At 47.8% G+C, this 27,962-nt stretch overlaps 1 protein-coding gene and 1 long non-coding RNA gene across 2 annotated transcripts in view; both read left to right on the top strand.

The window, feature by feature from the left end:
• Positions 1-27,962, top strand: part of LOC310648303 (uncharacterized protein) — a gene marked incomplete at its 3' end in the record, with an annotated part of 505,350 nt that overhangs the window by 67,834 nt on the left and 409,554 nt on the right. The gene's annotated exons all lie outside the window — the stretch shown is intronic.
• Positions 6,028-6,882, top strand: LOC310648282. Its single transcript, XR_014494050.1, has 3 exons — positions 6,028-6,662; positions 6,714-6,764; positions 6,816-6,882. It is a non-coding gene; the product is annotated as an uncharacterized lncRNA (long non-coding RNA).

Raw genomic sequence — 27,962 nt, 5'->3', positions numbered from 1 at the left:
CACCCAGCAGAGGGGGGGGGAATAAAAACCAAACACCCCCGCCCCGCTGCCAATCCTCAATCTCAAACCTCGTCCGGAGAGCAGGAGATTCAAGCAACCGAGACGAGAGCTGAGTTTCCAAAATGGTTTATTAAGCAAAAGCAAATGATCTTCAAACGGAAGAAAGCCAGCGTTGGCTGCTACCCGCATCCAACGCTGTTAAATACACATTGCATGTACACACCCACGCCCCACCCAGCCACACCCACTTCCGCCCATCCCCTACTTAACTCCCGTTTCTCCCAAACACCTCCCTTTGCGACACGCCCCGCCACCCGGCACCCTCTACCTCCCAGGTGAGTCTCCTCGCGAATGCTCGTCCCGTCGCCGCTAGTCACCACCCCCACACCCGTCCCTGATCCCGGCACCTTTCCTCCTGTTACACACATAGCTTCACCCTGCCGCTTGCCCCCCCTTCGCAAGGCTGGCAAGCCCCCAGTTCTCTTATTTTGAAAACGGGCTCCGCTGCCGTGGGCCCCGCCCACCAGCGCTGCAAGGGCCGATTCACCATCTGGTTTGGGCCCATGGTCCTGCGAGGCTACCGTAGCCGGCAGGACAAAGCTGAGCCCAGGACCCTGCGAGGCCACCGTAGCCGGCAGGGCGGGGCCGGGTTGCGCAGAGGGAGGAGGCCGTCGTTGCTGCTGCAGCCATTGGGGCGTTCTCTTGGCCCGAGCCCCAGGAGCAGGTGAAGCGGGCGGCCGTTGGGGCGTTCTCTCGGCCCGAGCCCCAGGAGCAGGTGAAGCGGGCGGCCGTTGGGGCGTTCTCTTGGCCCGAGCCCCAGGAGCAGGTGAAGTGGGCGGCCGTTGGGGCGTTCTCTCGGCCCGAGCCCCAGGAGCAGGTGAAACCGGCGCCGGTGAGTGTCGCGCCCGTGGCGCCGCTGGGCATCGAGCCCGCGGGGCGCGACATGCCGCCCCTCCTACCAGGGCCCCTCCTGCAGGGGAAAACATAAGAGGTAAGCAATCGTCCACCCAGTCCGCGGTGTTCCCCCGTCCTCCCCTTGGCTTACCAGGGTGCAACTGGTGAAATGCCCGCACTAACCGAGGAGCATGAACATCTGCGTCCCCTACCCATGTCGCTTCCTCCACAGGATATCCCTTCCACCTGATTAGGTACTGGACACCCCCCCCTACGAACCCTGGAGTCAAGGATCTCTTGGACTTCATAATGGTCGCCATGGGTGGGCCCAGGCCCACCTTCCCCCACTGCCGTTGAGGCTGTGGTGGCAGGCTTCAGTAGGCTACTGTGGAACACTGGGTGAAGTTTGCCCAGGATCTTCGGTAGTCGTAGCCGTACTGTTACAGGGTTAATCACCTGTACCACCCGGAATGGCCCGATGTATTTGGGCCCTAACTTTTTACAGGGAACATGGCCACGTAGATACTTGGTAGACAGGTAGACCAAGTCCCCCACTTTCGGGACTGCGAACGCTTTTCGTTTCCTATCAGCCTGCTCCCTATATGTTACCGCAGCCCGCTCCAGCGCTTTTTTCACCGCACCCCAGGCCTCCTCAATCTGCCTCATCCATTCCTGTGGCTGACAGGGGTCTTCGTGCCCCGGGCTGCACTCGGGGATGGGGACAAAATCGTTACCCATGATCACTTTGAAGGGCGAAAACCCCGTACTGCTATGTACAGCGTTGTTATACGCTACTTCCACAAACGCTAAAAGGTCCACGCAGTTGGTTTGCTGGTACGATACGTAGCAACGTAGATACCGCTCAACGGCGGCATTGGCCCGTTCCGCTGCGCCATTGGTGCTAGGGTGGTACGCCGTGCTGAGTCCTTGGGTTGACCCGATGAATCTAACAAATTCCTTCCAGAAACGCACCGTGAACTGTACTTCCCTGTCCGAAATGATACGGCGTGGTACCCCATGTAAACGGTAGATATGAGTTACAAAGAGCCAAGCCAATCGACGTGCTGAGGGCAACCCTTTACAGGGAATAAAGTGGGCCTGCTTAGAAAATAAGTCCACCACTGTCCAAATAACATTATGGCCCTTACTTTCGGGTAACTCAACAATGAAGTCCATGGCTATATCCTGCCATGGACGAGTAGGGTCGGCCACTCTCTGTAGGAGGCCCAAAGGTTTTCCCACCATAGGTTTAGTGGTAGCACAAATGTGGCATCGCCGCACGTAGTCCTCCACCGTTTTTGTCATGTGTGGCCACCAAAACTGCCGACGTGCCAAATGCAGGGTCTTCAGAAACCCATAGTGTCCAGCTTGCTTGGTGTCGTGACACCGATACAGCACTCGTTCCCGTAAAGGGGCTGGTACATAGATTCGGGTCCCATGCCAAGCTAAGCCATCACGCATGGTCACGAGCTCTGGGTGGGTCTGTAGCCAGGTGTCCCCCTGAAGGGCTTTCCTAAGGTCTTCACAGAACTCGTCCTGTGCTGCTAGAGCAGTGTTCCCCTCCTGTACTGGACCTTTGGTAGGCACAAGCGCTTGTACAACGTCCTCCCTCTTCCCCTCAAACTGCGGCATACGCGACAGCGCGTCCGCCAGGAAGTTTTCCCCCCCCGGAACATACTTCAATGTGAAGCGGAATCGTCGGAAGTACAGTGCCCACCGTACATGCTTGGGGGAAAGCCGTCGGGGTGTCTGCAAAGCCATCAGATTTTTATGATCCGTCCACACCTCAAACGGGTGGACAGCCCCCTCCAAGTGATGTCACCACAGTTCCAGTGCCCAGCGTACCGCAAAAGCCTCCTTCTCCCATATTGCCCAGGCACGCTCTGCGGGAGACAATTTTTTAGACGCATAGGCACATGGTTGAAGCACCCTGTCGTTGTTTCGTTGAAGAAGGACGGCTCCGAGGGCAACGTCGCTTGCGTCGGCTTGGACCACGAAGGGCAGAGCAGGGTTTGGGTGTCGTAAAATCGGTTCTTTAGCAAAAAGAGCTTTTAACGTATCAAAGGCTCGTTGGCACTCTGCAGTCCACCCTACCCGTAATCCGGGATGTGGTTGTACTGTTAGCTGTCGTGTGCGGAGAAGGTCCGTAAGTGGCAGGGCTATGGCCGCAAAACAGGGTATGAATTGGCGATAAAAGTTCGCGAAGCCTAGAAACCCTTGCAACTGCCGCCGTGTCCGCGGGGCCTGCCACTGCTGGATGGCCTCCACCTTCTTTGGGTCCATTTCCACCCCCCCGCAGAGATTCTGTATCCCAAATAATCGAGTTGCTTCCGGTGGAACTCGCACTTGGACAGTTTAACAAAGAGCCGTGTGTCCCGCAATTTAGTTAACACCCGCCTAACCAAGGCGACGTGCTCTTCCATCGTCTCGGTGTAAACCAGGATGTCGTCTAGGTAGACCAAGACCCCACGATATAAGAATTCATGCAAGACCTGGTTAATCAATTGCATGAAGACAGCAGGGGCACCCTGTAGCCCAAACGGCATCACCCTAAACTGGAAACTCCCCAGTGGACAGTTGAATGCCGTCTTCCACTCGTCCCCTGCTTTGATTCGGACACGATAATAGGCCTCTCTGAGGTCCAGTTTGGTAAAGACCCGGCCTTTAGCCAGGTGGGCCAACAGGTCTTTCATTAATGGGAGCGGGTAAAGGTGCTCAACGCACACCGTGTTCACACCGCGATAGTCCACGCACAGTCTAAGCCCACCATCCTTTTTCTCGCGGAACAGCACGGGCGCCGCCATCCTAGACCGTGCTGGCTGGATGAATCCCCGCTCCAGGTTTTTGTCGATGCACCGCCGGAATTCCTGCATTTCTTTCGGGGACATAGCGTACATCCGGGGTTTTGGTAGCTTAGCACCCGGCTCCAGCTCGATGGCGCAATCCGTGGAGCGGTGAGGTGGTAGCGTGTCGCACTCTCGCTCATCGAAGACGTCCAACAGGTCGGAGTACTCGCGGGGTACCTGAGCCTCTTGCGCTAACCCACCCGCGCAGGCCCTCTCCCGTTCCCCCGTGTGTAGTGGTCCCAGGAATGCGTGCTCTCGCGGAGGCTGTGGGCCCAACCCCAACCGGAGATGGCGGCAACCCCCCTCCCACCAGATCGTGGGGCCCCACCGGTCCAACCATGTGAGCCCCAGAATAACTGCCTCGGTCATGGAAGGCACCACTATAAACCGCAAAGTCTCCCAGTGATCGCCCATCTCCAACTGGATCGGTTCAGTGACGTGAGTGACAGGTGCCCCCCCCAAAAGTGACCCATCCACCTGCTGAAAGCGTAGAGGGCTAGCCAGCCGCCTCACCGTAACCCCCAGTCCTACTACCACTGCTTGGCTCATTAGGCACCGTGTGCTACCTGAATCAACGAGGGCTTTATACGCTTTCCTCTGTCCCGTACGGGGACTGACCAGCACCACAGGGAATACGAAGGGACAAACCGGAGCACTTACCATTGGGTCCTCGTCTAGACCCTGTTCCTCTGGACTCTCGTACGGTGCGGGTTGTGTTTCTACCGGCGTCTCCACCCGAACAGGAGCAGTTGGTCTGGAGACATCTCCGCCTAGTTGGTGAGCGGCTCGTGTCCGCTCCATGGATCTCCGGGTTCCGGTCCCCCGTGCTGGGGAGACAGAAGGGGCTGGCCGGGCAGGAGGCAGAGGGCAATCGACTGCCCGGTGTCCTGGCTGGTCGCACCTGAAACACCTCAGGACAGCCCGTGCTGGCTGGGAGGAAGGCCGCGTAGACGCCCCCACAGACGGCTCCTCCACTTTCGTCTTCTCAGTCGGCCGTCGGCTTCCAGAAGGAGGTTCGAACCGGCCTCGCACGTCCTGCAAACCCACGTCCAACTCCACGGCCACACGGTACCACTCCTGCAGTCGCACTGGAACGCCGCGGACTACACAAGCCCGGCGGAGAGCCCCATCTAGGCCAGCCCTAAAATGGTGGACAAGAAGACGCTCCGGCCACGAACGCAACTTCCCGGCCACCTTACGGAATTCCCTCACATACTCCACCGCAGATCTGCCTCGCTGCCGTAGAGAAAGGATGTCGGCTTTGGCCCGCTGCACCCGGGAAATGTCCTCGAAACGAATCCGCAACGACTCCAAAAACAAGCCAACATCCCCGAGCTCCCGAGCGTGGTCACTGTATAAATCGGCCGCCCAAGCCGCTGCCTCTCCTTGCAGGCAAGCTGTTACTGCCACCACCATAGCCCGCTGGGACACGTAAGCCTGAGCATACTGGTCCATATGTCCTATCACCTGGCCCAGGAACATCGCCAGGCGGTCGGGGTGGCCATCATAGGTAACTGACAAAGGTGGTGGTCCCCATACCACTCCGGGTCCCCATGAACCCACTTGCGGCCCCAGCACAGGAGAAGCTCCAACTAGCCGTGTTGTCGATTGGCCTGGCCTATCGTCCGTCCCTGACCACATCCCTGCAGCACCTCGCCCGAGGCCTACAGGAGCAGAACCCTCACGAGGCATGCCAAGACCAGGTTGGTTCTGGTAGGATGGCGCATCCAGAGGTGAATGGGTTGGCGCAGCCTGTCCTGCCGGAGCCCCGGCAGGGGACCATTGGCCTGGCTCCTGGCCACCAGCCTCCCCGAACCTGGTCCGCAAAATGTCCATAGTCTGGTTGCCTGGGGTAGTGGAATAACTCCACTCCTCTCCCTCGTCCTCCACAAGGCACCGCTCCCTCCAAACTGACGAAGGGCCCCTCAGCCGGGGTTCGTGGGCCTCCTCGTATCCTCTGTGGCCCAGGGCAGGGCCCGGCCTCCTCCCTCTGCCGAGGCCTTGGCCCCCTGCCTCCCTTGGCTCCACCGCGCAGTCCTCAAGTAACGACGGCCGCTGCCTAGGCCGAACCGCCGGAAGCACAACCTCTCCCACGTCCACCGTCCTGGAGGAGGCTGCACCAGCCCCGGCCCCCATCTCAGGCCCGACCTCCTTCTCAGAAGCAGCCGCCGGGGTGGGCCCCTGCAATCCCTCCGCCATGACAACTCACCCACTTGTCGCTCGGAAGGCAAAATGAAAGGGTGGCAACGCTGGCTTTCTCTCAAACCTCGTCCGGAGAGCAGGAGATTCAAGCAACCGAGACGAGAGCTGAGTTTCCAAAATGGTTTATTAAGCAAAAGCAAATGATCTTCAAACGGAACAAAGCCAGCGTTGGCTGCTACCCGCATCCAACGCTGTTAAATACACATTGCATGTACACACCCACGCCCCACCCAGCCGCACCCACTTCCGCCCATCCCCTACTTAACTCCCGTTTCTCCCAAACACCTCCCTTTGCGACACGCCCCGCCACCCGGCACCCTCTACCTCCCAGGTGAGTCTCCTCGCGAACGCTCGTCCCGTCGCCGCTAGTCACCACCCCCACACCCGTCCCTGATCCCGGCACCTTTCCTCCTGTTACACACATAGCTTCACCCTGCCGCTTGCCCCCCCTTCGCAAGGCTGGCAAGCCCCCAGTTCTCTTATTTTGAAAACGGGCTCCGCTGCCGTGGGCCCCGCCCACCAGCGCTGCAAGGGCCGATTCACCATCTGGTTTGGGCCCATGGTCCTGCGAGGCTACCGTAGCCGGCAGGACGAAGCTGAGCCCAGGACCCTGCGAGGCCACCGTAGCCGGCAGGGCGGGGCCGGGTTGCGCAGAGGGAGGAGGCCGTCGTTGCTGCTGCAGCCGTTGGGGCGTTCTCTCGGCCCGAGCCCCAGGAGCAGGTGAAGCGGGCGGCCGTTGGGGCGTTCTCTTGGCCCGAGCCCCAGGAGCAGGTGAAGCGGGCGGCCGTTGGGGCGTTCTCTCGGCCCGAGCCCCAGGAGCAGGTGAAGCGGGCGGCCGTTGGGGTGTTCTCTCGGCCCGAGCCCCAGGAGCAGGTGAAACCGGCGCCGGTGAGTGTCGCGCCCGTGGCGCCGCTGGGCGTCGAGCCCGCGGGGCGCGACACTCAACAGAAATGCTCACAACAATGAAAACCTCGGACAGGAGGAAGAGCGCCACCGGGCAGGCAGGCAGGTGTCCTGCTCGGCTGTGGCTTGGGGGGGCGCTTTTTTCAGTGGCATTGTAACTTCGAACAGTCACTAAGCAAACTGTTGTAAGTTGAGGACTACCTGTACTTCATCACTTTTCCCCCCTTTTTTTGGTCATCAAGTTTTTGACACCTTGCTAGGCGACTGGTGGTACTCGGATCTTGCCATATCCTAAAAGTGGTACAATGGGTGAAAAAGTTGAAAAGCCCTGGCTTAAAGAATATAAATGGGCAGAATTCCCCCCCCCCCAATACCCTACCTAAATTGTGTTCCTCATGCCAAGCAACTTTTCCAAAAATAGAAAGAAAATTCCTGGGTGATTTAATTGCCTTGGCTTGGAAAGCTAATTGGCAAAGAAAGAAAGTGAGAATTAGATTTTAAAAAGAGAAAGCTTGACCTATTAGAGGGGGCATTACATATTTAAATATTTGTTTGAATATGATTAAAAGAATGAATGACCCTTAGATATAATTAGACTTTTGTAATGAAAGGTATGATTTGGAATTAAAATAGCATTCTTTTTTCCTTTTCTTGATATGGGAAATATGAAAATAAAAGGATGGCTGGTATGAATAAAACTTTTAGCTATATAAATTTAATTGATATTGAGAAAAACATAACTGACAGATTTCAAATATGGGAAATTAAACCTTAAGAACATAAAAATAGGATATTGATTTATGAATTGATATTATTGTTATTGTATAATATTAGTAAAATATGAGGATGTTTATATCTAACTTTGCATACATGAATAATAACAAGAATTGTAACTGTGTAAGGAGGGGAAAATGGAAAATTATGGGGAAGAAGAAAGGATCAGGGAAAAAATACTGGATTGTGCAGTACTGAACAGATTTATGTTGAAGACATTAATGTTAAATATGTGAACCCAGACAACATGTTGTTTACTAAGCGCTAAAGATTGTAATTTTAAAAAATCAATAAAACATTGAATTAAAAAGAATTAGAGATGGAAGGCTCCCCCAAATATTTGAAACTTATAATTTTCTCCTGCCCTTTTAGTATATAACTCAAAATGGCAGACATATCTAATACTCCTGCCTATTATCCCCAGAACAAGGTGAGGTGTGTTGGACTCAAGAGAGAGACTGGCCCAAGGTCATCCAGTCATCTTTCATGCTTAAGGGAGGCCTAGTACTCGGTCTCATGGTTTCTAGGTCAGCACCTTAACCACTATGCCAAAAGGGCTGTCTGTTCCATGTAAGGGTTTATAGGTAACAACCAACTTCCTGAATTGTACCCAAAAGCCCTCTAGTAACTATATGGAATCCCGAACAAGCAGTATTAGTTGAGATTCTTTCTAATCTAATAGGTTCCCTTGATATATGGATCATTGTTTTGCCAGTTTTCCAAATAGTGACTCATGCAAGTTGCATTTCTTTGTAAGTTGATTTTTTTAAATTAAAGTTCTGTACTGAAGCAAGATCGGAACATCTCAGATTTATCTGCATTTAAAGTTATAAAACGGCATTGTTAACACCTGCATTTTTGTTCAGACACAAGAAATTGGCTGAATAAACAATTGTGACAGTCATGTATCAAGAGTTTGTACTATTCCCATCTTGTATGTGGAAAATGAAACTGAGAAAGATTTACTAAGTAAATACAGTGGCTGAAAATGTTGGTGTGAACCTGGCCGATGTCAATACTACTTTTTAGGTTGGGAAAATAGAATAAAAGGGCTGGAAGGGACCTTGGAGGTCTTCTAGTCTGATCCCCAAGGCAGGAGTCCTTATACCATCCTGGACAAACGGTTGTCAAATCTTTTTTTTTATTGAAAGGTTTTTCAGTACATTTTATCTTTAACAAAACAAAACCCCTCCCAACCCCCTCCCCTCTTCCCAACCCACCCCAACACCTCCCTCCCTCCCCTTCCCCCCTCCCCGACTTCCCAGAGCTAAATACAAGGTATAAAAGTAAAAACAATCATAATCTACCATATGCAAACAACAATAAGCTATTAAATCTATCGCACTTTAACTCTTATAAAATGACTACAAGCAATATAAATATCACATCAATACTTATTCAAATGCTAAATGAAACTTTTTAGTCCCATATTTATTCTGGATGTAATCAATCCATTTTTTCCACTCAACAATATATCTCTGTTGCGAATGGTCTTTCAAATACGCTGAGATCTTTGCCATTTCCGCCAGCTTAGAAACTTTTAAAGTCCATTCTTCTATAGTCGGCAGTTCTTCCTTCTTCCAATATTGCCCTACTAAAAGTCTTGCTGCCGTAATTAAATTCAACATCAACTTAGTGTCCACAACAGTAGTGTCAGTGATAATGCCCAGTAAAAACAATTGCGGACAAAACTTTATCCTTTTCTTAAATATCTTCTGCATATTCCACCAAATTTTAATCTAAAATGCTTTAACCTTTTTACAGGTCCACCATATATGAAAGTACGTTGCATCTTCACCACCACACCTCCAACATTTAGGCTGGTAGTTCGGATACATACTTGCTAATTTTTTAGGATCTAAATGCCACCTATAAAATATTTTATAAAAGTTCTCTCTTAAATTTTGAGCTTGCGTAAATTTTACATTTCTCACCCAAATCTTTTCCCAAGTATCCATTGTAATGACTTCTTGAAAATTCTGAGCCCACTTTATCATACAATCTTTAACAAGTTATGTCTCTGAATCAATTTCTATCAATGCAAGATATATCCGTTTGATATGTGCTTGACCCTGATTTCTAATTTGCTTTACCAAATTTTCATCAGTCATTGAAAAACCAATTTTCTGATCTTCTTTCCACCTGGCCTGTAATTGCCCATACTGAAACCAAGTTTGAACAATCTTTTCTTCTCGTAAAAAAATATACGGCTTCAAATGCCATACATTCCTTTCCAAACTTAAAATTTCCTTATATGTAGTCACATCATGTTTAAACCCAACATTTATATTTTCCATTGCGTGTTTCGGTATTGCCCATACAGTAAGGGTATCTTATAATTTAGCTTGTGTCTATACTTTTTCCAAACTCGCAACAGAGCATGTCTTAAAATATGCACCTTGAACACATTATCCACCTTCTTATCATACAATAGGTATGCATGCCAACCGAATAACAAATCATGACCTTCAAGATTTAATAATCTGACTTGTGTTAAATTAATCCAATCACTTATCGCTGACAAAGTAGCAGCTTCATAGTATAATTTAAAGTTAGGCATTTTGAGACCACCTCTCTCACGCGTATCCTGCATGATCTTAAATTTAACTCGTGGCCTTTTCCCTGCCCAGACAAATTTATTGATACCCTTTTGCTATTCCTCCAAGTTTGAATCCTTTTTAAGAATAGGTATCATTTGAAATAAAAATAGAAATTTCGGCAAGACATTCATTTTCACTGCTGCAATTCTTCCCAATAAAGACAATTGTAATTTTTTCCAGCTATCCAATTCTTTTTGAACTTTTCCCTATAGCTTTTCATAATTATTTTTATATAACTTTGCATTTGAGAGAGACAAATATACCCCCAAATATTTAACCCTTTTGACAATTTCAAATCCAGTTAACCCTTCTAAAACAGCCTTTTGTGATACTGTCATATTCTTAGACAACATTTTAGTTTTTTGTATATTAACCTTAAATCCAGAAACTTTCCCATATTGCATTATTATCTCCATCAATTCTACAACATAATTTTGTGGCTGGGTCACCGTAACAACCAGATCGTCTGCAAACGCCCTCAGTCTATAATCCTGATCTCTTATTTGAATTCCCTTAATTTTTTCCGAATCCCGTATTTTAATCAATAATATCTCCAATGTTAAAACAAATAATAGAGGTGACAATGGACACCCCTGCCTTGTGCCCTTTTCAATATTACATACTTCAGTCAGACTATTATTTACTATTATACGGGCTGTTTGCTTTTGATATAATGCCCTAATTGGTTGTAAAAATTTATCCCCAAAATTCATTTTATCTAATACTTTCAACAAAAATTGCCAATCCTATTGATCAAAGGCTTTTTCAGCATCCAAAAAAATCAGCGCTGCAGGGATCTGATTGTTTCTTTCCAGAAATTCCAACAAATCAACTATATGCCTCACGTTATTTTTCATTTGTCTACCACTTATAAACCCAGTTTGGTCACCATGAATTACCTGTTGCAGTACCCTCATTAATCTGTTAGCTAAAACCTTAGCAAATATCTTGTAGTCCGTATTCAAAAGTGATATTGGTCTATAATTTTTTGCTTGAGTGACATCCTGATCTTCCTTCGGAATCAAAGAAATAAAAGCAGTTTTCCAAGACGGAGGCACCCCTCCTCCCATTTGAATTGTCTGAAACAATTCCCTTAATGGTTTTATCATCTCTAACTGTAAATTTTTATAATACACAGCAGTCAACCCATCTGTCCCTGGCGCTTTGCCCACTTTCAATCATTTAATTGCTAAAAGAATTTCTTCCTCAGTTATCAATTGATTCATCTCTTCCTTTTGTTCTTGTGTAAGAACAGGAATACTAGCATTCCTCAAATATACATCAATATCTGCCTCGCTAATCTTATCTCTAGCATATAATTTAGAATAAAAATCAACAAAAGTTTCCTTAATAAAATTCTGTTGATACACTACCTTACCCTTGTGTTCTATTTTATCTATATTAGAAGCCCTTTGCTTCTTCCTTAGCAAATAAGCTAACCATCTACCTGGTTTATTGGCACTGCAAAAAGTATTATGTCTAGCATACCGTAAATTAGTTGCCACTTGATCAGCCATCAACTTATCAAACTGTCCCCTTAATAAATTAATAACCTCTTTAATTTTCACATCCGATGGATTCAAAATTAAGGCCTTTTCTTTTTCCCTAATTTCATTCTCTAATTCTTTCCTCCTAAATTCCAGATTACGTCTATATTTGTTATTCAAATATATTAACACACCTCTCATGTAAGCTTTACTAGCATCCCAAACCATTTCCATAGAAGTACCCTTATTCATATTGATTTCAAAAGAAACCTTCATCTGTTTTTTACATTCTTCCACATTTTCCTGATTTCTAAACAGGTTCTCATTTAGACGCCAGGAGCGCCTATCTCTATTATCCTTATCAATCTCAAGCCAGACTGGACTATGATCAGACATAGTTCTTGGACAGATCTTTATCTTCTTAATCCTAGAAAAGAAATCATTGGTAATTAATATAAAGTCAATCCTAGAAAAAGATTGATGTCTATCAGAAAAAAAAGTATAATCCTTTTCTTGCAAATTCCTTTCTCTCCAGATATCTCGCAGCTCCAAATCATCCTTCATCTCAAAAAAGGATTTAGGCAGTTTAGCATGACTTGGAGCACTTCTAAAGGAACCACACTTGTCCATTTGTACATCCAAAACACCATTCCAGTCTCCCATGAAAATAAAAGATTTATAATCCAACTGAGTAATCTTGCTGTGTAATAAACTATAAAAGTCTGCTTGTTGTTGATTAGGAGCATATAATCCAACCAAAAGCGGTTTTTTGCCTTCTATTAACAAATCTATTATAACGTATCTTCCTTGTTTATCTGCTTCAATTAACTCCGCTGTCAAGGTATTCTTAACATAAACAACCACTCCATTTTTCTTGTTCGTTGCAGAGGCAATAAATTGTGTACCCAGTCTTGAGTTTAATAAGTACTTTTGGTCCGTGACTCTAATATGTGTTTCTTGTAAGCAAATAACATCAATCTTAAATTGTTTTAAATATTGAAAGATTTTCTTTCTCTTCTGTGGTGAATTTAAACCATTAACATTCCAAGTTAGAAGCTTAGTCGCCATCCTTCGCGACCCGAAGCTTTTGGAGCGCTTCTTCCAGGATCCCCTTTACATTCTTAGGTCGCGCCCCTCCCACAGCTTCGCTATAGGTACGCTTTGGAGGTTCCATGACTTTCTGCTGGTCTTGTTCTTGCTCTCATCTCATTCGTCTCAAAGCAGCACACGTCATCCTCTGGTCTCTAGCTTCTTCCGATGATACTGAAATTTGATCCACTCCTGTAGCTTTCTCATCTGTCTGTGTTGTTCCTTCAGCACCTTGAAGCTCTCCCTCGCCATTCTTCTTTGTAGATTCCAAAAGTGGTATGGGGGTTGCTTTTAAAACATTACTGTAAAAATCACGTGCCTGTATCACTGTAATAAGACGATGTCTCGTACCTTCATGCATCACCACCATACCCACTGGTATCTCCCATCTGAACTTAATATCACGTCGCCTTAGTTCTCGTGCTAAAAAAGCAAACTCCTTTCTTCTCCTTAAGATTCTTGGAGGGATCTCTTTTAAAACCAAGACTTCTTGCTCAGCAATTACAAATTTAGTGCTGTAAGAGGCTTGAATGACCTCATTTCTAATTGCTCTCTTTGTAAAATAAACCACCACATCTCTGGGTAGTATCCTTTGTCTTGCAATCCACGAATTGACACGGAAAATTTTATCTATGTCTTCCATAATTACATCTGCTGGCCGCCCCAGCACCCATTCTAGAGCCTCAGAGACTATTTCGTTCAAATTTTCTTTAGGATTCTCTTTTAAGCGTCTGAGCCTCACAGCAAACTCCATCTCATGATACTGTACCAAGATCAAGTCACTGTCAATTTTATCCAACACATTCTCAGTCTCTGACATTTTTGCATCTAATCTGATATTATTTTGGCTGAGATCTTCCACTCTTTCATCCAAACGCTCGATACATATAGCCATGCCTTGAAATGCAAGTAAAATGTCTGCCCTTATTTCTGTTAGCTTCTCATCCAGCTTTTCATCCATAACCTCAGCTAGTTTTTCTGTTAACTTCTCATCCAGCTTTTCATCTATAATCTCAGCTAATTGTTGCAATTGCTTTTCCAAAGCTTCTTGCATCACATTCTGCAAATCTTTAACTGTAAGGGCTGGCATAGGTACAGGTGCAGGGGGCAATAAGGCTTGCAACGAAGACTGCTGCACCGGGGAAGCCCCCGCGCTTCTAAGAACTTTAGAAGATTTAGCTGCCATTTTCACCCACTATTGCCTGCTACGCACTTTCACTTTCAAACTCCGCAAAGTCCATTGAGTTAAAGATCAAAAGTCCACTTTCACCTGAATCTCCTGTATCGCTCTGCCTGCATCCTCGTTCTCCAAAGTACTTTCTTGCTGGCAGGGATGGTTGCGAACGCCCTGTTCTGCTCCTAAAACCCCGGAGCAGAGACGCTGCGCAGCCCGGAGCAAACCCAGGCTTCGGGGGGGGGGGCTCAATCCTTCAGCCGCCAAAACTTTGAGTTCTGGCGGCCCCGGAGAGCTCTACCCCTACCTGGGTACTCGCCCCCTCCTCTTCTCCCGAGGAGGGGGCTTCCGAACCGCCGAAACAGCTGATCGGTGCTGTTTTCGGCGATTCTACGGAGCCGCAGGGCTGACAGCCTGGAAATGGCTGCCTGCGGCGACGCCTTGCCACCCGGAAGTCCGGTTGTCAAATCTTGAAAACCTCCAGTGATGGAGTACCTACAACTTTGGGAAGCAAAATTGACTCAATACAATCAACTTTGTTTCTACTCGGAAACTGCTTCTGGACTGTGTGCTTGAGGTGAAAAAAAATGAAACTTTGATTTTGGGTTTTGTTGATTAGATAGGTTTGTTGTTATAGAAATGGCTAGTATATATTATTATGCAAAAAGTTGACATTGTATATTACAGGTAGTCCTCGAGGTACAAACCTAATGGAGCCTGCCCATTAGGATCTTAAGTCAAAAAATTCATCAAATGATCAGACTGAATTTTACAAATTTTTAAAATCAAATTCATTAATTGAATCAAATGGGTCATTAAATGAACAAAGATCTGACTTACTATTTCCTCTGATTTGTTAATTGATCACTGCCATTGTTAACTGAACTGAGAGGCTTTTCCTGCCAGCTGCCCATCAGCTATTTCTGTTGCAGCCTTGGCTCACGAACCAAATTACCTCTAAGCGGGCTTGCAGCAATCGCAGTTGCTTTTTTTAAATCAATGAACTGCTATAAAGAAAACAAATTTTTATGCCAGAGAAAGAGGGAAAAAAACCCTTCTTCATCCCAACAGGTGAAAAGAATTTTAGTAGCTTATCTACCATCTTTAAATACAGCATAATTATCCCCATACCTCATCTCTTAATTTAAAAAAATCAAAATATTTCATTAAACATTCTTTACTAAAAGTCCAGGAAGGACAACATATATTCATATTTTCTCTCTCTCTCCCTCTCCCTCCCTCTCTCTCTCTTTTTCCCTCTCTTTCTCTCTTTCCTCTCCATCTCTCTCTCTCTGTCTCTTTACTCTCTCTTTGTCTCTTTCTCTCTCCCTCTGTCTCTCCTCTCCCTCTCTCTTTTTCTTTCCTCTCCCCCTCTCTCTTTCTCTTTCCCTCTCTCTCTTTCCTCTCCCTCTTTCTATCTCTTTCCTCTCCATCTCTCTCTCCCCCCCTCCCTATCTCCGATCATCTGCTCACCTGGCCAGCTGGCCTCACACTGTTCTTCAACAAGCTGACACACGTTCTTATTGGGCTGGCTCTCTCCTGCTCTTGGTCTACCAGTCCTCTTCCTCCACTAAGCAAGTAAAAGTGTGTGTTTGTGTGAGTGTGTATGTTTGTGTGTGTGTGTGTGTGAGAGAGAGAGAGAGACAGAGCTGCTGCTTTCTGCTGCTTCCTGTGGAGACGCAGCAAGGGCAGGGAGCCTGCCCAATAAGCTTGTCAGCTTGTTGGAGAACAGCGTGAGGCCAGCTGTCCAGGTGAGCAGAAGATTGGAGAGAGAGAGAAAGAGAAGGGAAGCGCAAGTGCCTCTCTCTGTCTCTGTCTTTCTCTGCAAATGGCAGAGGAGGACTGGGAGCTGCAGTAGAAGGCTTAAAGAGCCACATGCGGCTCCAGAGCCGCGGGTTGCCGACCCATGATCTAATCTAACCCACTGCTTTCACAAGAGAGTATTGGAAGTGCCAATCCTGGGGCCTTTGCCTTTCCCCTGCAGCTCCTGAGGACTCTCTCACAGCAAGTCCTGCAGTGTGCCGCTTTGGCTCGTTCCCTCCCCCGCTACGCTGGGCTGGGCCACGTACCACCTGCCAGGTGCCAATGTACCACCGGTTGAAAAGCCCTGCTGTAGAGTAACAAAAAAGAATATTTTAAGATACTTACATAACCAATTATAGCATTCCAGTCCTCAAGCCCAGGCAGCAGCAGATCTTCCACGCAGCACCAAAAAACCAAAAACTCACCGGCTGTAAACATAGCATATATTCTCGGTCATGGGAGTTTGGCTCCTGGTAACAGTTCGATGGAGTAATCATTGGGTTGGTGGGGAGGCAGGACATCACATTCTTTCTCACTAAAAGCCTCTGCTAGGTCCCGATACTCGCTGGGGATGAGTGGCTCGCCTGGTTGCGATGAGGCAGCCATGTGTGCTCGCTCATTGGGTGGGCTAAAGTTTCCTGTAACGTCCATTCAATTAAGGGGGGACTTGGGCCCTATAGGTAACCTCACAGTTCTCATTCCCTTCTCCCACCAGATAAACGGCTTCCATTTGTCTAGCCAGGCTAATCCTAGGATCACAGCCTGAGTCATTTTTGGAGCCACCAGGAAGCAAATGAACTCCCAGTGCTCACCTGTTTCTAGGCATAGGGGCTCAGTTAATTGCGTGACTAAAGTTCCTCCCATTAGGGAGCCATCAGCTTGCTCAAACCTCACGGGTTTGGAGAGCAGCTTTGCTCGTATCCTCATTTTCACGGCAAATGGCAAGCTAATAATGCACCGGGAACATCCAGAGTCGACTAGCACTTTTAAATCTACCTGTGCCCCTGTCTTAGCGATTATGAGTTTGGCAGGTAGTGAGAAAGGTGGGACATGTCGACTCACCATTGGGTCGTTCTCTCCTTCGTCGTCACTGTCGTAAGAGGGTAGAGTGGCGGCGGGTCCGGCCTGAGTCTCGGCACTCTCCTGCGTAGGGGATGTGACTTGGGCAACAGGTTCCTGTGTGATGCAGTTGGATTTCTCTCGCATTGTCTGCTGGGCTGGTTTCTTTCTCGTTGCTGGTCCCAGTCTACTCTGCTGCTGAGGATAGGGGACTGGGCAACTCGCTGCTTGATGTTCTTGTTGTCCGCACCGGAACCACTTGAATGGTGGGCCTGCAGATGGCCTGGGACTTTCAGTAGCTGCAGCAGTTGGAGGTTTAGGGGGGAGTGGTTGCTGTTTGGGTTGCTCTGGCCTTGACTCGGCTTCAGGTGGGGGTGGCTTCCACTTTTCATCTCTAGCTCCTTGAACCTCTCCACCAACTTCTCCACTGATTGACTGTGAGCTGCGGACAGGTACTTCCACTCACCCAATGTCATGCCTCCGTCCAAGCCTGACTCCGAGAAAGACATGGAGTTCTCTGTTGAGGCCCAGGAGGGGGTGTCTGTGGCTTTGGAGGATTGTAGGGAAGAGCAGGCTGAGGCAGGCCAGGGCCCTTCAGGTTTGGAACACAGAAGGCAGAGTGCAGGCGAGGAGCAAGCCCCCCCCTGATCCTAGAGCAAGGAGAGCAGAGAGGAGGAGAGAATAATGGAGGAAGGCTCAATTGCTCGGGAGGAGAGCGTCCCGCCCCACTCCACAAGGCACACCTGGGGATTAAGATTTAAGGAGATGCTGTGGGGTGGGGCATTTGCTGGGAACAAGTGTGTTATCTTGAGATAGTGAATTGTGCTCTTGTCTACCCTGGACACTTTGAATTCCAGACCAGTTGGTTTCCTGCTTCACAACCACAGATGACATTTCTGAGTCTCTCCTTGCAGACTGCAGGCAAGCTGAGAGTTAAAAGGACTCTTTACGTTTTTGTTTTGTTTTTGTGTTATCTGTCTTGCCTGGAGAACATTGTAAACTTCTCCGGCTATATTGAAATTGCCTTTAGCCAGAGGCAGCTGAAAGGAACCTTTGTGAGTGCATTGGTTGAACTTTTGCCAGCATATGTGGGAGCTTTTGGGGAACATGGGCAGTGATTAAAGGACTGTTTCTCTTGCCAGCCGAATGCTTTGCCTCTGTTCGGGGCCCTGGGTCATCACACCCGAGTCCTCAGCAGTAGATGATTTTGTAGTTCTCCACTGGTCTGGGGAACACAACATGCGGGAATCCCTTCATGGTAGCTCAACCTTGTCTGCCTTTGAAGCACTTGAGGATGGCAAGGCCGTCTTGAGGCGTCTGGAGTCTCCGCTGAGCTGGGCCCATTCCGATGACCAGATCAGCTGTCCTCATGACTTGGGCTTTGCCCCCAGCTGGGAGGCCTGAAAAAGCTCCTTCTCCACCAGCGCACTGGCTGTCGCTCTCCTTCCTGGGGTAGCAGCCGCTGCCGGGGTGCTGGCTTCAGGCATTCTCTCCTTCTCTATGCTGATATCTTCCCCGAATCTTTGTCAGCTCATCCCTCGATTCTAGGGACAGCAACTGAGTTCCCCTCCCCTGAGCACATAGTATCAAAGCACAATTCCCTCCTCCAGTTAACAGTCATAAATCATATTCCCCAATTAGTTTAAAGTGCGGGCTTCCCCTCCAGCTCTCCAGCCCGCCAATTCTTATCATCTCTTATTTCAACAACCTCGGTTCTCACACTAGGTTCAGTCTTATTATGTCTAGCTAGACTCCCATGCACATTCTCCCCCCCCCTCCCCAGCATCATCTAACTCTAAAAGCAAAAAGAAGAAAATGGTTGCATTTCTATCTGTTGTCAATGCAAAAACATCCGATGTTAGCAGCGTTGACAGTACCCTTTCTAAATAAATTTGTTTTGGTGAAAATTTGCTAAATAAACATTCGTACCTGGGGGATTACCTGTATTACCTTATTCTGTCAAGCAGGAAATCTAGGTCTGGCCTGGTACAAACAAATAGGCAGAGTTCAGTTCTCTCTGAGTCACACTTTATTCAGAACTAGACAAAGGTGGGTCCTCCCATAAAGCTGGAAGAACTCCATATAATTTATTCAGCATGCCTTTGTACTGTATTTGGTTATACAAGCAGGAAATACAGCCATTTGCACAAATGTAGATAAAAAGCAGAAGTTGCTACAATGTTGTTGCTCACCAAGTACATTTAGAAGCATATTTAGAAAGAAACATATTTAGGAAACCCATTGCGCCCTAACTGTGGTTTCCTGTCATCAGAGCCTTTAATAGTTTGGTAGAGGGACTTAGCCAAGAGGCCAAAGTTGGGAATCCAGATACGATAGAACTCAGCCATGCCAATTGGCATTTGAGGAACCCATTAGTGTGTTCCACTCACCCACTAGATTGAGGGCGATACATGGAATGTATCAATCCCTAATACTTGCACCACCTGCTGAGTAATCTTGGATATACGTAAAATGTGGACCATTAGAACCAAGGCCCTGATATGGGAGGGAAAAGCAGGGTATAATTTCCTTGAGAAGCACATGACTTCCTGAACCTCATTAGTGCAACAGAGTAAAGCCTCCACCCATTGTGATGTCTCTCTTGGACAACTCCTCTGACTCTTCCTTGGAATGGAAGGATAGGATAGGATAGGATAGGATAGGATAGGATAGGATCGGATCGGATCTTGGAGGTCTTCTAGTCCAGCCCCCTGCTCAAGCAGGAGAACCTATACCAGTGATGGCGAACCTTTTAGAGTGCCCAAACTGTAACCCCAAACCCACTTATGTATCGTCAGGTGCTAGGTGGCCGTGGCCCATTGGGTAGGTGTGGCTGAGGTGGTAACGGCAGACTGGGTGGGACTACAAATTTCAATCAATCAATTCCAACTTTGCGAGATCTTTTTTTTTCTGCGAGATGATGAAATTGATTGATTGATTGAACATTTTTTTTGCACACGGCGGCGGAGGCCTAAACCAAAAAGGTTTTATAAATCCCAGCTGAAGGCCTAGGACTGGGCCGATGGCGTGCGTGCCCACAGAGAGGGCTCTGCATGCCACCTGTGGCACTCGTGCCATAGGTTCGCCACAACGGAACCTTAAAAACCTTCTTCTTAAAAACCTCCAGTGATGGAACGCCCACGATTTCTGAAGGCAAGCTGTTCCACTGGTTAATTGTCCACACTGTTAGGAAGTTTCTCCTTAATTCCAGGTTGCTTCTCTCTTTGGTCAGTTAACAACCATTGTTTCTTGTCCTGCCCTCTGGTGCTTTGGAGAATAGTTTGATGCCCTCTTCTTTGTGGCAGCCCCTCAAATACTGGAATACTGCTATTATGTCACCTCTGTTTCTTCTTTTCTTTAGACTAGCCAAACCCAAGTCTGCAACTGTTCTTCATATGTTTTAGTCTCCAGGCCTTTGATCATTTTAGTTGCTCTTCGTTGAACTTTTTCCAAAGGCTCAACATCTTTTTTGTAGCATGGTGACCAAAATTAGTTGCAGGTGTGGTCTTACTAGGGTTTTATAAAGCAGTACTAGTACTTCGTGTGATCTTGATTCTATGCCTCTGTTTATACAACCCAAGATTGTATTAGCTTTTTTGGCTGCTGCTGCACACTGCTGGCACATAGTCAAGTGATCATCCACTAGGACTCTAAGGTCCCTCTCACAGTTACTGTTTTTGAGCCAGGTCTTGCCTAATCTGTACTTAAACCTTTGATTTTTCCTGCCTAAATGTAAAACTTTGCTTTTCTCCACATTAAAACTCATTTTGTTGGATAGGGCCCATTGTTCAAGTTTGTCAAGATCTTTTTGGATCTTGAGCTTGTCTTCTGGGGTATTGGCTATTCCTGCCAGTTTAGTGTCATCTGCAAATTTGATGAGTTCCCCTTCTATGCCGTCATCTAAGTCATTAATGAAGATATTGAAGAGTACTGGGCCTAAGACGGAGCCTTGTGGTACCCTACTGCTTACTTCTCTCCATGTGGATGTAGTACCATCGAGGACTACTTGCTGAGTAGGGTTTGTCAGCCAGCTACAGATCCATCTGATGCTGCTGTTGTCTATCCCACCTTTTTCTAGCTTACTAAGCAGGTTGTGGTCTACTTTGTCGGCTCCCGGGAGGCCAGCTCCTGGGAGGATGAGCTCATTCCTGGCATGTCAGAGACTAGGTTAATTAATAACTCAGAATGGCCAGCTGAAAGAGATTTACAAGAGGCTTTGGTTGAAGGCAGCTTGCAGGGGTAAATGGTCAGTAAGGAGGAGGAGGAGGAGGAGCTGCCTTCCATGGTAGGTCTGAGACCACGCAGGGAAGAGAAAAGACAGGAACAGCGGAGATCTGCCAGATTACTCGGGGGAAGACCTCGGCCATCTTGGCACTAGAAAGCTATTTATCACAGCAGGCAGAGGAAGGCATTGCTGGGAACGTGTTTGGTTTATGGCTGTGTGTTCTTTGTGCTTCCAGCTTGACTTTGTGCCTTGGAGACTCTGAACTTCTCTTGCCAAGTGAGTTCTTCTGGGTGTTTGGCCTGGTGGAGTTAAGTTTGGTTGGTGGACTTACTTGTTGGAGCAACTTTCCATTTGTTTTATGGACTATTGGCCGTTGCTTGGTGGACAAAGTTGGGAATCCAGAAACAACAGAACCCAGCCATTCCCAAAACCCCAACATAGCTGGCATTTTGTTTTAGTTGAACGAAGAAGACACACCACATGAAGGCGTTTGTGGGAAAGTTTCCTACAGCTCTGTGTCAAAATGTAGCCTAAATATTCCTCCTGGACCAACTGTGCCTTTGAATAAGAAACTTTGTATTCCCACGTCCCCAATGTATTAAGCAGGGAAATATAGTTTTGAAGGTACTCATCCTCCAAAGGGGCAGCCAGTCATCAACATATTGTAGTACTACAGCAGTAGGCTACCACGTTGCCAAATCTCTAGCAAGAACGTTGCCAAAACTGGTGGGGCTATTTTTGAATCCTTGTGGCAAATCTGTCCAGCAAAGTTGCCGATGCTGCCACTAAAAAGCAAAAGGGGTTGGCTTACAGGTGCCAAAGGAAATAGAATAAAGCTTCTTTCAAGTCTATAACTGTTAGATGTTTAGTGCCAGCCATTGGCAGTTCCCCAAAAGGGTCATCAGATGGAGGCAAAGAGGCTTCTTTGCTTCCACTGATGAGCCAAGGGTCTCGGACCCACAGCCCCATTGGTGAGAGTGTTTTATGGTCAAGGAGGGGCCAAGACCCCCCATAAATACCTCTGCACGAGGGGCTGCTCTTTGTTCTAGTTCTTTTTCAGCTTCTAGTCTCCATTTCTCCTCCCCTAGTTCTTAGTCCTTCTTTTAGTCATGTTATGCTAGCTTGTTTTATTTTATTTCTCTCTTACATGCAGGCATGAATGCTTTCATGCCAAGTATTTCTTTCTCTTTGATCTATCATGAATAAAGCTAAATATGATTGCATCTCTGCGTGATGCCTTTGCTTGGAAGCACCTTTAACGATTCATTGTGAGAACACCTCACAAGTTGGTAGCAGAGGATGGTTTAAAGGAAAGCTTCCAAGCCAGCCAGGAACTAGCCAACAAGATGTCTGAAAGGACCGGCTCCAATCCATTTATAACAGATGGCAGGACTTCTACTATCGTGACCAGAAGTCATCGATCGAAGACAACGTCCCTGCCTACATACAAGACTTCAGTCCCTGAAGCAACCTCAGCTGCAAATGAGAGCGCAAATGACCTTCATTCCGTCAGAGGATCCAGCAGAGCGTCCAGGACCCCTTCACATGCCTCTCTACAATGCCACAGAGGAGAGCATACAAGGTTTGCAGACTGTCCAAGACTGCTCAGATGCTGCAGAGACGGACCTGGCTGAAACCAAACGCCGCGTGAGTAAACTGACTGCACAGGAACGTGAAGAGCTGCTTAAAGAGATCCTTGCAATGCAGGGGAAAGGGAGGGGGAAGGCAGCCCAGGAAACCGAAGCCTCAGAAACCCTGGTGAGTCTCTCGCTAGACACCACGAGGCTCCCAAATATGGCGCCTGCCACCCTTAGTGACCCCGGGACCCCAGGGCTTTTGGCGCGAACCCCCCCTCCCAGCCGTGAGCTACAACTTCCTGGGGCAAGCGGAAACAAGATGGCTCCGCCCACGTGGTCTGGCACAGAAAACAAGATGGCCGCCCCCTGTAAGCCCACACGGTCTAACAAAGACTTGATTTCTTTAAGTCTGGAAAGCCAGCAGTCCCTGGCTTCCAACCAAAATAGCCAGCAGTCCCTGGCATACAGCAGAAATGACATGCAATCCCTGGCTTCCAGCCAAGACAGCATGCAAAATCCTGAGTTTTCCCCACCACAAAGCCTAAAATGCTATGATGACAATGATGTCTGTCCAGCCAAAACTGTTACAACGGCTCTCCAGACAGCCATGCAAGCCTTGGCCACTGCCTTTGAGGCCAGCAAGACAGCGGCCAAACAGACGTCGGGGGTGCCCACACCCCCCCAAGGCCTCCCATCCTCTCCCCAGGGCCCAACTGCCGGGGGGAATCCAGCCTGCAGCCTCCCAACAATCAACCCCTGCGGCCTCCCACCTTCTCTTCAGGTCTTCAGGACCAGCAATGGGCTCCTCAAGGCAAGCCAGGCAATGGTTAAAAAGGTTAAAGAAAATTACCTCATCTGTCAAGGTTGCAAACGGTGATACTGCTTCACTTGTTGGGGAGGGTTTTGTTTCTGTACCTGGACTTGGAAAAGTAGAAGGTGTCTTGCACGCGCCTTCCATAGCCAACAACCTTTTGAGCATCACCAAATTGTGTGACGATGACAAAGTGGAAGTCCTATTTCGCAAGGGGGGAGGTCATGTCACCTGAGACCAGAAGGTCATTGGAAATATTACAATAATAAATGGCTTGCCATATTTTTCTCCCAAGGCACCACAACCTGCCCCAAGGCTTTCCAAGGGCAGTGTGGGCAAGGAGCCTGAATCTCAGCAGGCACCTACAGCAACACTCAAAGCAACAAGAGCCAAAAGAGTGTCAATGGGAAAGCCAATTCACAATAAGTGCGTCCACCTCATGCACAGAAGGCTAGGACATGCAAGCTTCCCTGTAGTTAAAAAGATGGGAGAATTTGCTGAGGGAGTCCAGCTCAAGGACTGTGACGTGTTTTTGGACTGTGCCAGTTGCAAGAAAACAAAGAGGAAGGCTGCCCCTATACCAAAGGTGTCATCCCGCAAGACTCAGCGCCCATACCAACTAGTACATATTGATTTGGTTGGGCCTTTTACACCATCCCTAGGAAAGAAAAGGTATTTTCTCACTGCCGTTGATGATTTTTCACGTTACGGTCACGTGTATACCCTCACAGAAAAATCTGAAGCCTTTGACGCCATAAAGTTGCTGTACAACTTCGTAGAGACCCAGTACAAGACCAAGATCGCACAATTGCAGAGCGATCGCGGGGCTGAGTTCATGTCTCAGAAGTTCCAGGACTGGGTACGGCGTAAGGGCATCCGCCATTTTCTAACTGCACCGTTCACCCCGTCGCAAAATGGTGTAGCTGAGAAGGAATGGAATCCTGCAAACCATGATGCGTAGTCTGATTGCAGACGCGGGTGTCGCAGAATCATACTGGGGGGAGGCAATTCATTATGCCAATTACACTTTAAACCGCACCTGGAGCAGTGTTGTGAACCAGACCCCATATTTCCTGGTTCACGGTAGGAAACCAAATCTGGCACATTTGCGCGTGTTTGGTACCTATGCATGGGTGCATATCCCCAAGCAGCTGCGGAAGAAGGGGAAACCTGTTTCCCAGAGACTAAGGTTCTTGGGCTATGCTCCTGGCTCCAAGGCCTTTCGTTTCCTGGGAGAAGGGGGCAGGCCTGTGACTTCCCAATCTGCCTCTTTCGAAGAGGATTCCAATTGGACTCAGATCCACTCAAATGATCTGAGCCCATATGCCAACCGACCCAGCAAGGACACACCGACCGCGACATCACCAGAGGCGACCTCGTACCCTGCCACCGACGAAAGTGAGGAACAAGACGAAGATGCGTCCAGTGCCATGGAGGAAGACACGCCGTCTTCACCCCCTGCGACACCTCAGAGACCCGCGGAAGAAAAGAGCGGTGAGTGGCAGAAGGTAAGGAGGTCAAAGCGGTCCAACAAGGGGGTCCCGCCAAAGAGAATTGACATTGGTCACATAGCGTCTGTCAACAGCGTTGTGGTCACCCCAAAATCCTTCTCTGACATCCAGGAGCTGCCCATCGAAGAGCAAGAGAAATGGCAGCTCGCGATGGAGAAGGAAATGCAGAGCCTGAAACAACTTAAGGTCTTCACCCCCCAGCAACCTCCAAAGGAGAGGAAAGTCATTGGCACAAGGTGGGTTTACAAGGCAAAACCACTTGCCAATGGCCTCTACCTGTATAAGGCCCGTTTGGTAGCCCAGGGCTTCGCTCAGCATTATATGGAAGACTACTCGGAGACTTACTCTCCAACCGTCCGGGCAGAGAGCGTCAAGGCCGCCCTCGTGACTGCAGCCGCTCTGGGAGAAGAAGTCTTCCAATTCGACATCCAGACGGCTTACCTCCACGCCAACTTGGACCGGCAGATCTACGTGAGGGCCCCACCTGGCTACCAGCAAGAAGGGGGAAATACATGGTTGCTTCACAAAGGGTTATATGGTCTTAAGCAGTCAGGGAAATTATGGTATGACTGTCTTAGAAAGAGTTTAGAGCGAGTTGGTTTCCATACATCTCATGCAGATCAATGTGTTTTCACACGCAATTCCAAGGGTACCACAGAACGGGTGTTAGTTTATGTGGACGATCTATTATATGTAGGGCCAAACAAGAAAGGGTGTGATGAATTTGCCAAGGCCCTGGAAGAAAAGTTTACTCTGAAGTCTTTGGGGCGGGTTGATAAGTACTTGGGTGTGCATATTTTGGCCACTAAAGGGGGGTTCGCTCTATCTCAAAAAGAAAAGATAGAGGAATTACTGGCCAAATGCAAAATGACAGAATCTAATCCTACGCATAGCCCAATGCAAACCGATTTTTACAACCACACCCATAAGGACGGTCCTGAGTTCACAGATAACACGCTTTACAGATCTGTGATTGGCTCCTTGCTATACATCAGCAATTGGAGCAGACCTGACATAGCTTTAGCTGTGAATCTATTGTCCAGGCACGTGGAACACCCAAAGGAATTCCACTGGACTGCTGTTAAAAGGGTGCTTAGATACCTAAAGGGCACAGCTGATGCCCTCCTTATGCTAGAACCAGAGAAGGGGAAGACGGCCCAGCTCTCCGCTTACTCAGACGCAGACTGGGCTGGTAACACCAAAACTAGACGGAGCACTTCCGGTTTTCTCATATTGCTAAATGGCTGCCCAATACATTGGCATGTTAGGCAGCAAAAATTTATTTCTTGCTCCACGGCCGAGGCTGAATTTGCCAGCCTGTCAGACACGGCCAATGATTTGACTTGGTTCAATGAGCTGATAACAAGCATCTGGGCAGCTCCCCCTCTGCCCATCCAAATTCTAGAGGACAACACAGCTGCCATTGCAATCTCGGAGGCTTATGCAGTAGGATCTAGATCTCGCCATATAGACATACGCTATAAAAACATCAGGCAGCTTACCAAAGAGGGTTTTATACATGTTGAGCACTGTAATACAGCTGACCAGATAGCTGATCTGTTTACCAAGCCTGTTCCCATTGACCGGCACAACCTTCTGTGTAAGCGTTTGTGTTTGGCCTTCTGAATGTTTTTATGCATGTCTATGACACCTGCTCGCCCCTTACATACATTCACTGGTCCCTGTCATTGGCTGGCAAGAAGGGGAATTGTTAGATGTTTAGTGCCAGCCATTGGCAGTTCCCCAAAAGGGTCATCAGATGGAGGCAAAGAGGCTTCTTTGCTTCCACTGATGAGCCAAGGGTCTCGGACCCACAGCCCCATTGGTGAGAGTGTTTTATGGTCAAGGAGGGGCCAAGACCCCACATAAATACCTCTGCACGAGGGGCTGCTCTTTGTTCTAGTTCTTTTTCAGCTTCTAGTCTCCATTTCTCCTCCCCTAGTTCTTAGTCCTTCTTTTAGTCATGTTATGCTAGCTTGTTTTATTTTATTTCTCTCTTACATGCAGGCATGAATGCTTTCATGCCAAGTATTTCTTTCTCTTTGATCTATCATGAATAAAGCTAAATATGATTGCATCTCTGCGTGATGCCTTTGCTTGGAAGCACCTTTAACGATTCATTGTGAGAACACCTCACAATAACTGTATACCGAATAGAATAGAATAGAATAGAATAGAATAGAATAGAATAGAATAGAATAGAATAGAATAGAATAGAATAGAATAGCAGAGTTGGAAGGGACCTTGGAGGTCTTCTAGTCCAACCCCCTGCTTAGGCAGGAAACCCTATACCATTTCAGACAAATGGCTGTCCAATCTCTTCTTAAAAACTTCCAGTGTTGGAGCATTCACAACTTCTGGAGGCAGGTTGTTCCACTGATTAATTGTTCTGTCAGGAAATTTCTCCTTAGTTCTAGGTTGCTTCTCTCTTTGATTAGTTTCCATTCATTACTTCTTGTCCTGCCCTCAGGTGCTTTGGAGAATAGGTTGACTCCCTCTTCTTTGTGGCAACCCCTGAGTTATTGGAACACTGCTATCATGTCACCCCTACTCCTTCTTTTCATTAAAGTACTAGACATACCCAATTCCAGCAACTGTTCTTTATATGTTTTAGCCTCCAGTCCCCTGATCATTTTTGATGCTCTTCTCTGCACTCTTTCTAGAGTCTCAACATCTTTTTTACATCGTGGTGACCAAAACTGGATGCAATATTCCAAATATAGGACTTAATTGACTAATTAAAGTACAGGGGGTTAGGCACCATTTATTTAAGTTAATTGTGATCTGATTTACAGCCCTCAAATCCTGACAGAAGTGGTACGACCTGTCGGATTTCTTTACTGGTCAGATTGGTGTGTTATAGGCGCTCAACTGGCTTAATGACAGCATAAGCCAGAAAGTTTTCAATTATGGGTTCTAAGCCTTGCAGAGCATTGAGACTGACGTAATATAGTCGGATAGATACTGGTTGGGCATCAGGTAAAAATATTTTGACAGGGGCATGTTA

The sequence above is a fragment of the Vipera ursinii genome (genome assembly GCF_947247035.1).
Source record: "Vipera ursinii genome assembly, chromosome: W".
In the NCBI taxonomy this organism is placed as follows: domain Eukaryota; kingdom Metazoa; phylum Chordata; class Lepidosauria; order Squamata; family Viperidae; genus Vipera; species Vipera ursinii.
This window is presented reverse-complemented; position numbering and strand designations above follow the sequence as displayed.